The following is a 13,011-nucleotide window of genomic DNA, read 5'->3' as shown; positions in this document are numbered from 1 at the left end:
CATAAAAATGTATTTGTTCCCCAAAAGCCAAACCTAGCACCTCTCATATTGCAGACTCTCCATTTACATATCGATTATACATGTTCTTGGCAAGCAAAAAGCCTCTTATTTCTATCAAATGGAATTCATGTTTAAATGGGCAGTTTTTCTGCTGATGAGGGATGTTTGAATCTCTGAATTCCAGTCAACTACTACTTATCAATAGCACTGCTAGCAAATACATTTCCATTGAAGTAATGACTGCCAGATCAATTCTAGAATGATAATTATCTCATAACAAGAATAAATTCATAAGAAAAATTGCCAGATCCCATTTAATAACCTGTCTCTGATCACAGCAGACTGCATATTTCAGAGGAGAAAGTAAGAAGTCCTACATAGGAAAACAGAGAAAGAGCTGCCTCTAATATTGATGGTACCTTTATAACATAAAATAGAATTTATTCTATTCCTTTAAAAAAAGTCTCTAGTCCTCATTATCAATGTAGATGTTCCTCTAAGGGAACTCTCGAGTTCAAGAAGATTTGAGGCAACTAGTTCCCAACAAATTTCAAGTCCTTATGTGCCTTAGTTCTCAAGTCTTTTTGCCGTCTACATTCGTTGATTGAACTGCCTATCCTTGCACGTTGAGAAAAGGGAATTTGTACCTTTGTTCCTTACCGTTTGGTAGAATAAGCAGAAAAATTGTCCCATCTTGTCCATTTTTAGCGACCAAGTCATTGTTTAAAGAGAGGAAAGAACTGAGAGTAAGCATTGCGTGGGATTGTTGTTCCAGTTCTCCTATTCCTCCAGTTCTTACCTACCCTCAGCCTCTCCATAGTGCCTCAGTGTCCAAACATCTTCACAATAGCAGTCCTCCCTGGTGATCCACACTATTAGCCTGTATGCAATACCTCCATGGAAAGCTATTCTAGTGCTATAGGAAGTATTACTTACTGTTAGGATGTGCATTCCCTTTTCCCACTTCCCTGTAGGGCGAGGAGGCAGAAACCATTCCTGAAGTTCTCAGTAGCCCAGCTGTCTGACCTGCAAAACTGTTCAATGAACTGCTCATAAGACAAATCAGAGAAGTCCCGCATTTTAGCCCGGGCATTCTTATAGTCCTGATTTTAATCTCCTATTGTGTCTGTTCACCCCCCCCCGCCCCAAATCTAACAACATCCAGGCTGGAAAAAAAAAAAAAAACAATCTTTTTATACTCCTCCCCTCCCAAAAAGTCAGTTTATCTGAGGAAAAGTTTTAATCTACCCCACACAACCGTGACTGATACTGCTAAAATAACAGGTGGAGTGATACAGTTATGAATTGCTCAGAAAGTTGGACCCACGCCAAGTTTATCAGATTCCCAAACAATGTATCTTGGATAACCCCATAGGAAATCCTTAGGAAACAGATCCAGAATGCTGTGGATTACACTATCATTTCGAAACATGTACCCAGCTTTCTATTTCATTTATTCTGCTTCAGCAAGCTTCTCTATTTTCATCACAGCTGAAGTTATTGCCTTTCTAACAGAAATGGAGGCTGCAGATCAGCAACTCTTAATCCAATCACAGCATTTCAGTATGTTAACTCCAGCTCCCCCTCAAAAACCTAAAAAAAAAACCTAAAAAAAAATCCAGTCAGTCCTGCACTCCTTCAAGATATTTACACACAGTAAAATCACTTTCATTGATGTGGCAATCTCTGCAGGATCTAGCCAATGTACAGCCTTGTGAAAAGCTAGGTGCCAATCTTTTGTTTTGTCTCATTCTTCATGATGTTCAGTGTCTAGACACTGAGCATGCTCACTTTCCAACCAGGTATAAACTGAGGGAGTTCAGTGTTTTATACCATTAAGTCTCTGAAAAAGGCTGTAGTTCTTGGGCCTCACTGGCTTCCTGCACAAAAAAACCCTGTGCATCACTTATCGTCCTAAACCATCTTTGCATTCATATGATGCTCCATTGACCAGAAAGAAAAATCACCTGGTACATGAAGTGAAACAGCTGCACAGGTTATTTTCAGCCTACTGTTACCAAACCAAAGTTGCAGAATATTGATTTGGGACTACTAGGATATTAGGTTTCATGCAAAAACATTAAATTTCAAGATTATTACTTAAAAAAAAAAAAATTCTCATGCACTGCCTAGAGTTGTGAAGTTTTTCTGGCAGCTGCTCTTGTTGGAAGGAGCTAATCTGCCTGCTGGCAAAAACCATCAGTAGCGTCCCAAACATTGCCTATAGCAGATTGGAACAGACGACTGTCTCCGATATCACTAAACAGCTCAGCATTCAAAGTCCCTGTAGGTCCCAGCACAAGCCAAGTCACTGCCTCCCCAGAGCTAGAGTTCCTCTAGCTGGCCAGTTTCTCTTAGCCTCACCCCCAGAACCAGTCTGACATGTAATAGCAGAGTAAAGTTTGCTTCAGTAAGAAATAAACTAGGTCCAAGGTTACAAGTGAAATATACTGAAACCCAGACCATGTTTATAATGACTTTTTAGTGTTTCGTCTTTCTTAGTTAGGAACCTGAAGGCACTTGCCACATGTTAGATCAGAGGATTCAGCCTATATAGCAACACCTTCCAAATGCCACCTCTAAAGAAACACTTTTAAGTTTCCTTTTCCTAAGTTTACTGTCCTTGCGTCATTTGTACTGAAACATGGGTGGAAGCATTCACAGCCTTACCAAAAGGTCATTGCCTTTGATAATCAAGTTATTCCTCTTCTCGTATCACCTCCTTAGGAGGAAGTCTGCTGTTTCGCACCTTTAAAAAGCTCCTACCTCTCCAAATAATATGAGTTTAAAGTACGTGTTGCATTATGTGAAATATTGCAGAATCACATATGTCAAATTCTGTTGGGTTCTAGCCAAATTTGGTATTTTATTGGTTGTCTATAGAGATCAACACACACAGCATTAACAGTGCCATTGAAAGACTGCTTAGACTAGGCAGCTCTCTCCTAGCATTATACAAATATGTTTGCCACCACGTTCAGGGGCTCCTTGCTTAAATTGTATGAGTGTCGTATATCAATTTTATATTTAGCTTATAAATCAAATCAGACAAACACAAACCCCTTGATATGTTATGGCAAGTTACTTTGCTTCAAAGTTTTCTCCTTGGCTGGAGGGAAACACGAAACTCCTGTTGTATCTCTTTGCTACAGATTTGTGTATCCTAGTTGTGCAATTTACTGGCCAAGACTTTCGGTTTGTCTTTGTATGGGAATTGTTCTTCTGTGTTTTAGGTCACTGATGATGACAAGCAGATATCTGCAGAACATAAGATTCTCCAACAGAGAGCCATCAACTACAAAAAGAAATATATTTTGCTTCTAAAGATTCAGCTAAACCTTAATTTGGCAAGTGTTCTTGTTTTATCCAATTGTTGTCCAGGCATGAAGTTTTTTCAGGTCAGCTACCTGCAAATCACAGTCAGGGTTATATTTGTATAGGTCATTTAGTCTCCAAAGACCTGAAATGTGTACCACTCTGCCTATAACTTGAATTACTATGGCAAAAAAAAAAAAAAAAAAGCTTTTCTATAACATAAGGGTTTTTATGTTAGCTATTTTATAGTTAGGTCACATCTACGAGAAGTGAGAAATATCAACTGACCATCAGTCTACCTTTGTGCAAGTTAAGTATATTCTTTGGAACTTCAGTAGATTCTGCTCAACTTTACACCATGCAGAAATGACTGCATACCAGGTGATCTTGACAAAAGTAGCTAAACAGTCTGTTTTTTTGGTGAAAATTAAGTCAAAACACTTCATTTTACAGTGCAAATTCATCAAACACTGCTGATTTTAGCAAGTTTTCACAACAGTGAGTCAATGTTTGCCACCTTTCTGTATGCTGAATCACTAGTGTCTGTGCAAACACTTTCATCTTAATGGTCTTTAAAGATTAGCATAAAGAAAATAAGGCTTAAATTGTAATCCATGTTTGAACTTCCTGCCTAGAGGAAAAGTACGTGAGCTTTTACTCTGCTTTCCTCCCTATTAAGAGAGGGAAGCAATTTGTCTCTTAAGAAATATGTGCTGGGGTCCAGATCCATACACCCCAAGAAGAGTGGGGCTCACATGAATCCCAAGACTATGGGCAGCTCCTTCACTTGTCCAAGTCTTTTAGAAGTTGATGGCAGATGCTATCCCTGAAATATCCTATCAGAAGGGGTTCAAATTTTAAAAAGCCACCACACTGGGGGGCTGAATTTACTAAAATCTTTACTGGGGGTATTGGCTCCATATACATGGAGTAACAGGATGCATATGTATGCACAGACCTGATCCTCCTTGACCTTGATTACTTTTGTCAGCCACAGAACTACACTTATGAAGGAAAGGAAGAGAAAAGACAGCTATTTGGTCCTTACATTCTCAGAAAAAAGGATCACTAACTCTTGAAATAGAAACTTGGGTTAGGAGTGACCTTTCTTTGCACTTTATTATGTAACAAAAATATCAATGTTGTTCTGGTTCTAAATGGAAACAGTTCTTAAATGGAAATACATATCAGCCACCCTTTCCACTGCTTTACAGTTTTAAATTTGTATGATATTCCTTTATCTTCAGATTTTAAGCTGATGTCTCCAAATTAATATTACTAACTGGCTGTTTATCCCTAAAAGGGAATTCCTTGCACAGATGTTCAAGTGCCAAAGCCCAGTGACTTCCCTTTTGTCTGGGAAGGGTTAAGGTTATCACTAAATTTGATTTATTCATGGGTTTCAAAGCCAAAAGGAACCAAAGCAGTCATCTTTACTCTTCCTCTGCAGAATAAAGACCACAGATTTTTACCTAGCAATTACTGTGCCAAATTGAATACCTCTTATTGAACTGGAACTGTTAGAAAGACAGTGAATCTTCAGACACAGAGCCAATGCTTATGTTCTGTTGGAAACTGAACCAGGGTCTGAGGATTATTTTCCTTTATATCCTGGCAGGCCTAGCTGCAATAGTATCATTCTGCTAAGCTTTGTACAAATATATAGCAAGAACATCCTGGTCACAAGGCTCTGATAATTTAACATACAAGACAATGAAGGGCAGGGACAAGGAAAAGAAGATAGACAAGTTTACAGATGGAAAGCTAAAACAGAGACTGATAGCCACGGTCCAAAGACTTCCACTCCTACAATAAGAGGAATGGCATAAACAAGTGCTAAGCCCCTTAAAAATATGGCTCCAAACAGCTTGTCCCAGACCACACAGGAATTCAGTGACAGAGCACAGGATGTTTGAGTGCCATGCGGGGGGGAACACAACCTACTAAGATCTGGGTTTTATGCGTAACTGCATAAATATCACGAGAGCCCTTTCCATCCCAAAGTATTCACACTCTGAAAAGGCAGTTAACTTGAGAGCAGAAAGGCAGATATTCATAACACCTGTTGGCAAACTATGACATTGCTAGGTTTGGCTTTGCCTTCCAGCCATGAGCAGAATTTACATATCAAAATCAGATACAGTTAGATAGTAGTTACATATTAAAAGGCAGTAGCAAAGTACTGATATATATTAATGTTTTATTTTTCCTGTGTTTTCATTTATCTAATAATGGACCAGTAGCCAAACCTGCAAGTCTAAGACCATTTATTACACACACACACACAAAAAGTGAATGCAACTTCAGTTAAGTTTCGCCTTCATGCAAATTGTCCTTCTGTTTCTCTTACCATACCCTACATGAGATGAGCACAGTCAACATAATCCCACCCCCCAAAAAACACTTGTGTTAAGCACCCTTTATTTATTTAATTGAGCTTAAAATCTAAAGTGTGTTTTGTTAATAGAACCTTTTCTACACATACAGCTTTATCAAGAACTTCCTTTTCCAACATCTCTCTCCAAGTGTACAAGGAAAGCAGGGAAATACTGGTTTATGATGTTATGCAAGTGTGTAAAGAAGATTGTAGTTATGACAACTGGAAAGCTGTTTTAATATACTATAAATCATATTTCGAAATACATCTGTGTTATAAGCTTGTCCAATTCATGTTTGTGGAGCTGTTATTTACTATACCCAATAGAGAATATAATCTATATCTTTATTCATGAGTCTTCTAAACACTCAAAACATTTTCCAAACAATATTGAATTAGAAAATGAACAGGAAGATGAATGCTGGTCATTAACCTTAGTGTTAAGAGCGACATTTTTAAACAGCAGATTAATCACTAGATTATTTTTCGTCATTCATATTTATTGGACATGAATTATGCAGCACCCAGATTCTCTGACACATCATACTTCAGGACAAAGAGCACTATTTGAATACAACAGGAGCAGGGCCCAGACTCACAATGAACTTGAGCACTTCTAGTTAGACAACAATGAAGCGCATAAATCCATTGCCCTACTCAGTTGCTGCTTGTGTTTTTTGATACTAAGTTTTCTCTCATAAAATTCCTTCAGGCTACTTAAATACCAGGTTTCAAGCCACTCCAGAAATATTTGTGTTTTTGCATTGGTAAGCCAACATCAGGCCTCAAAGCCCTGAACTGTGTCTTCTTCCAGCTATCTTATTTGCAAGAACTGACCTGATGGCACCTGCACACATCTTCCAGCTTGAGCATGCTCACCTCCTTCCTTCTTTTTGTTTTTCATCAAGCATATTCACCCACTGACACATCCATGCAACGAAGGCCTGGGTCCATATGACAAGGCAAAGGCTCTCCTCTACCTAAGGATTTTGTACATGCATCTCCCAGATCTCAGCTGAGATAGAGACCTAGAGTCCAGTATCTTCTTGACATAAAATAGCTACTCACTCTTTGGGGAAAAAATGGAGTGAAAAGGACCAGAACAGGAGAAGACAAGACTGTACTTTAATGAATGTTTGAAAAAAAGAATCCATTTTAAGCCCCCTGACTATACACTTGTTTCAGACAAAAAAGAGAAAAAGAAACTTCTCCTAAAGAGAGTTGTACACAACAGTTCATCTACTGATCAGCTCATACCTACCTCTAGCTAGCAAGCTCACTCTTAGGAAAGTTCCTACTTTTCTAGGGAGCAAGTTAATAGTACATACAATCCCTCTTGATTGTATGTTTTGTGATGAGAGAACAATCACTACTGTTAAAAATACACAGGGGAATTCCAAGGACTAGATATACAAAGGACTCTCCTACATATTTTCCAGATTAGCAGCACTTTCTGCTCAGCAGCCAAATTAGAAGCCACCCAACAGTGCAGGCCAAGCAAGTCACTGTGGGTGGGATCCAGCTGAGCAAGCATAAGTGCCTATGCTCAGGCAGACAAAAAGGTACCTCTGAAAGCCATTATATGCAGCTATTGTTCTCTGATGATTAGATACAGAAATTAGCATATTTATGTTAGGATGAAGCATTCATTAAGCTCTTAAAACTAGATTCCCCACACACACCTCAACAGAATGCAGACACTTATGGGTGCTCCAAAAAAAAATGCATAGTTACATTGTGGAAGCCAAGCTAGCTTGTCCCAGACTTCTCAGACCTATATGGCTTCTAAGCTTCGTTCTCCTAATGTAATTCATATCCTATGTACCATCTAGCTGTGTGACTAGACAACTTTGCTGCTTGTTAGCTTCCAGTAGCTAGCTTGTCCTATGCACGAGAACTGAGGGGTTAGGATTGCTTTCAGCTTTCTTATCTTTCTCATGGGGCAGGAGAGATTATAAACAGTAAGTTTAGTCAGAAGCTGCTTATGCTCAGAACTGTCAGATGTTTTCTTGGGAAGCTTGTAATGAGTTTTTACAAGTGTATTTGTGATTTTAATTGTTTCACTTGATAGTTGTATGCCACTTACTGGAAGCAAGCAAACAATCTCAGTCCAGAGTTGAGGAGCTAGTGTCCACATTAAAGACCAGACTGAATTACAAGTGGGCAGAGAGAATTTCACTGAGCAGAAGAACAAACAGTTCTTACTCATGTTCATAGCGCTATAATTTCACGTGGGGCAACAAGTGACAATCTGTGCTGCAGGAATTATGACAGTTCTATGAATAAATTGAGAATCATCTCCTTGCTGTGCAACACCCTCTTCCACCTTTACAAGGATCCTATTAAATCAAGGCTAGTGGATCAGAGAGGTGTGAACTCATTAAAAAGGGATCATCACATTGTAGGCCTTTCTTTAAGGGACTCAGAGTTGGTATCGCATGAGATCATGTATGATTAAAAGCAAAACACCTAAAAGCCTTGCCAGCTGTTCCCCTTTCCCCCAGTTATTTTGGGCAAAGTCATTTCCTTTAAATTATGCAGCTAGCACATTTAGTAATACCGTTTCTTCTCACTGTAAATAAATATCCAGAAGTTCAGTCCCAGCTAGATCATGGAACTGAAATTAGGCTATAAGGTCTGCCATTGACAGTCACAAGTTCCAGTCTGACAGTGAAATTTCTTCTGCTCATTATAGATCAAGGTTCACATAGGAATTCTAATAACTCCTTGTAAAATTATTGCACAAACGTGCTGTGACACAGCCTATTGCAGTCAACAGGAAAAGAGTTGGTTGCTTTGGTGTAATTGCAAGAGGACTGGCAGAGTGGACAGGCAATGCTGTTGCCAGTTTGTATTAGAAATTAATAAGTCAGACTAAACTAATTCTTTAACTATTATTTCCATTACCATTAATTCTTTAACTAGAGGTCAGTGCAGACTAAAGCAAAAGCACCTATATATTTAGGATCGATTTAAATACTTATGAACACAGATGAGTTCACCTGAACTCCCTGTTAAAGCAGGGAAGCATTATATGCCTCCACGGATAGAGACAGAGAGATTAAATAATTCATTCAGAGCCAGCCTGGCATAGAGCTGGGGCCAAACCTACCCAATTTAAGGCACTAGACAACAGACAGGATCACCTGGCATGGTGCTCGAGGCTACACCTGCTCTTGAGGATGCCATCTGACCAGGTGGATGGCTGCTCCAGAAAGGAGTAGTCCTGCTTCTCCTTTGCACAAGCACTGGTGCTCATCTGGTTGCACAGAGAGCTGGCTCAGGAGGTTGAAGCATCAGAAAGCTATTCACTTCTTTTTTTAGGGCTAAGTTTTCTGCCAGCTCGCTGTAGCATCAGTCAGCCACTGATGACTCAGTGTTCACCTGTGCTGGTCTAGGGGAAGTAATGGTAGGGTATGAGAAATGGGACTGCCTGTTCAGCAGCAGGTAGCCATTAGAGCAGCTTAAATGTAATGATAAACCTTACCCAGAGTAAAATGGCAGCTCCCTATCTCACAGGTATGTTGTAAAGAGAAATACAAAGATTGTTAGGTACTCGGATTCTCCAGTGAAGGCAGTCCTCCTCTAATAGCTTGAAATATACTTTTATCCCCATTGAGAGAGCTAAAAAAAAGAAATGGCAAAGTGATTCAACTATTTTAATTTTGGATTCAAACAGTTGTCATCCAGAATTTTTTATAAATATATATCCCAAATAGAAGAACTAAAAGAATCTCTTAGGCTGCCAGGATACTCGCTAGGTTTCCAGGGTATTTCAGTCTGCAGATTCACACATAAATGAAGCACACAAGCCAACACTGAAGGGTATGTAACACTGCTTTCAGTTAAATAGTCAATCTGTTTCCTCCTGAGCATGCTGGCTCAGGAGGTGAAGTTCAGCTCCTACTGAAGGAGCTCCTGCTGTTACAGAAATTAAGCACTATATACACTTCCCATAAAATTCCTAGAAAGGGAAGTCTAGGTACATCCAAACCTAAAAGCTTTTCCTCTTAACCATGAGGACACCAGAACAGAATGCAACAGGTCATTTGCTGAAAGCTAGAAAGCTTTCTTTCAAATTTCTGAAGTTTTTGGTGGTTCAAAAGCCCTGATTCAGCTTAGCTCAACTCCTTGGTAGGAAAGTGATCCAATGCCTAAGCTTATTGAAATATACAGCAGATGTAGGTACTTTGAGTAAAATTCTGGAGATTGGGAAGGGAAGGCAGGTTGAGATGACAGCATTTGTTGACAGATCAAAACTGCTGAAGTTAATAAAGCTAGGACAGAATATAAAGAACTCCCAAAAAGCCAAAGAAAGTTTAAGCATGAACTTGGACAGTTTATTAAGGAAGTTTTGCTCAGTGTGCAAAGATGCTCAGAAAAAAAATGAATAAGATACTAGACTGTACTAAAAAGCAGATAGAAATATGGAAAAAAATATATGTTGCTTGGTTCTAATATGTTTTATATAAGTATATGACCTCAACTTCACTCTGGAGTTCAATTTCTGAAAAAACTATTTACTCCTGAAAATACAGAGTTGAAGGAGAAGAACTGAAAAGAAATGCAAGAAAAAAGATAAGAAATGAGAGGAGACTTCCATAGAAGAAGGAGAAAAAAAATAAAAAAAACATAAGGCCAAATTCCGCTAAACTCTTTATGTCAGTAGCAGAGTATGAGAATGTCAGAAAAGATTTGCTGTTGAAATAGTACCTCTTTCTTCTCCAGTCATGTTACATTTCCTACTGTGGGATCTGGAAGGTAACTTGGGATCCTACGTACTATTTTGTAGGAAAGGGATGGAAGAACCTACAGTTATGATAGGCCTATGCTTACCTTTCTAAGAATTTTTTTTCCACAAGTATGCGCCATACAGTTTGCAGTGCAGAAGTCTGACATACAACAGCCACTGCTGTTGTACAGCTCAGCTCTTCAGGCAGGAGTTTCTTTGGAGACTGTCAGCTTAGATTGACTAACTGGCTGTTCTGATCCAGTCTTTTGGCTTTTAAGTCAGTCATCTATATTTGTGCACTCTATGAGCATTTTGGGTTTCTTCCACCTATTTTGTATTCATATTACAAGGGCAGATTTCCACTGCAGGGACTCATGCCAAAATTTACAGTAGCATAAGCCTGTGTAGTTTCCTGAAGGAGTTTGAGCTTATCTGCTGTGGAAAGTAGAAAGTAAAGGCACTTGAATTAAAAGGTAGTGAATTTTAAACTTATTGCTTCCCTCAGATACTCTTTACAGCAGTACCTCAGAGATAGTCCAGACACAGGTTTTCTTGGGCCACAGATTGAAAAATCACTGTGATAAAGAGTTAGAAGTAAGCATGAAGGGCAGAAAAGAGCTCAATTGGACGTACAATTGGGAAAAAAACAGCATAACACTTTAAACCAGACATTTAAATACTCCATAAGCCTTCTACTGTAACATATAATTAGCCTGTTGAACACATTCCCACAGGATATCGTTGTGCTAAATAGTTTAGTGGATACAACTGTAGGTATTCCCCTTTTTTAACGTACCCAAGGTAAACACTATTTCATGGCTTCTAGCAAGATGAAAAAAAAAAAGGCTCTTACTTCTGTTTTAAATTCCTTTGTATAGCTCCATCCAAGGAGGACACTGGGCAACTGATTCCAATGTAAAGGTTTTGCACCAGTCGTAGAGCATTTTGTGTTAACTGCTGTCAGAAATGTGGTTTTGGGCTAGGGAGAGTGTTACCAGTGTGGCACTTTGTGCCTCTCTAAGATCTACCCAGTAAGAATAATTCCCTCCTAGATAAACTTGGGAGAGTGCACATTGCCGTTTCATACTGAAGCCAGTCAAAAATAATTCTCAAGTTGTTAAGTTTTTGAGTATTCTCTTCAAAACAAAGAAGTATGTATCAAAGAACAGGTGTTATCAGCTGAGTGGTAATAAAAGGTGCGAAGACAATAAGAACTTTCTTCCTTGTCTGTCATTTGAATGTGTTTTTAAAAACAGACTGGCCAGCTCTGCCTGTCATTTTTCAGTCATAAAGTTAGTTAGTTGAAGGTCTGTCAGCATTTGTCTCCGTTTAGCCTGGAGACATTACCTTTCAAGGCTTCTTTTAATACACAAATATTTTAAAATTTGGAAGTATATGTTCTCTCTAAACACAATTTCTCTGCTTTCTAATAGTCATCTTGTTAGCAATGATGGTTGCTACATGGTGTTCAGTACCCTTTTGTATGATCCAGATCTCCAACTCACAAAGCTAGAGGCTGGTCCAACTGCTGCATAAGTTGGAAGGAGCATTTAAACCCCCCTCCCCCAAATATTTTTGTATGTAAAGATCATATACTGTGTAAAACAAACAAACAACCCACCTAGTGGCTCATTTCTTTAGATAAGAAAGACAAAGAAAGACAGCTTAATATTGGTTGATTTAAAACTGCAGCAGCTTTGCCATTATTTATGCTTTCAGGAAAGGCAGTCTTTAGTGCTCACCAAACCCAGTGCCTTTCTCCACACGTCCCAAACCACCCTAGCGTAGAGCACCATGCAGTTCCAAATATACAAGGGTTCTGCATCTTCTCTAGAGGCATCTGACACCAGCTATGGCCAGAAAGAGGGCATCAGGCTGCAACATTAACACCAGGTAACTAATCAAGGGTTTTCTTATTACTCCAATATTTCAGCCCCTCTAAAGTATTTAAAATAGAAATAACAACAGACACATGGAAGAAGAAAAAAATGCTAACAACTCACCATTCTGAAAACAAGCACTAAGGGCTTTCTCCTAGATCCAAATTACATCGTTGCTTAGGACATCAGCACTGTCGTTAGAGATCTATTTTTGCTCTAGCTTTGAAAAAATCCAGCGCAACAGGGATAGGCTGGCTGCTCAGAGCACACCTGGCGTGCCCCGCTCTTAGGGGCACTGAGCAACGCCTGCTGGGCTTTGCAGTCTCTCCAGTGCCTGTCTGCTTGTGTAAACAGACAGGAGGGAGAGGAGGAACTACATTACCCATAATTGCCTTCAGCGGGTTTATGATTACACCTGAAACCAGGAGAGTTGGTGTGGCTGCTGGAGTTTCGCCTGAGGGGAGCGTGCAGGAAAGAAGAAAACGTGTATGCCTCGTGTGCCACTGGAAGAGCGTTAGGGTTTTCAGCTTTCACCTGCCGTACTGCGGATACATTGAACTCACTGGAAGGGGGACAAAGGGCTGCCTTCAGATAAAGTTCAGGCTTGAAATCATTAGATTTATAGGTGTTGAACACAGTGACCAAATTGCGTGAACCTGTATGACCGGTTTGGGCATCTCTGTGCATGTAAGAGAGAATCAGACAAT

This window comes from Apteryx mantelli, chromosome 2 (assembly GCF_036417845.1).
Source record: "Apteryx mantelli isolate bAptMan1 chromosome 2, bAptMan1.hap1, whole genome shotgun sequence".
NCBI lineage: Eukaryota > Metazoa > Chordata > Aves > Apterygiformes > Apterygidae > Apteryx > Apteryx mantelli.
The sequence above is the reverse complement of the archived record's forward strand: the minus strand, read 5'-3'. Positions refer to the sequence as shown.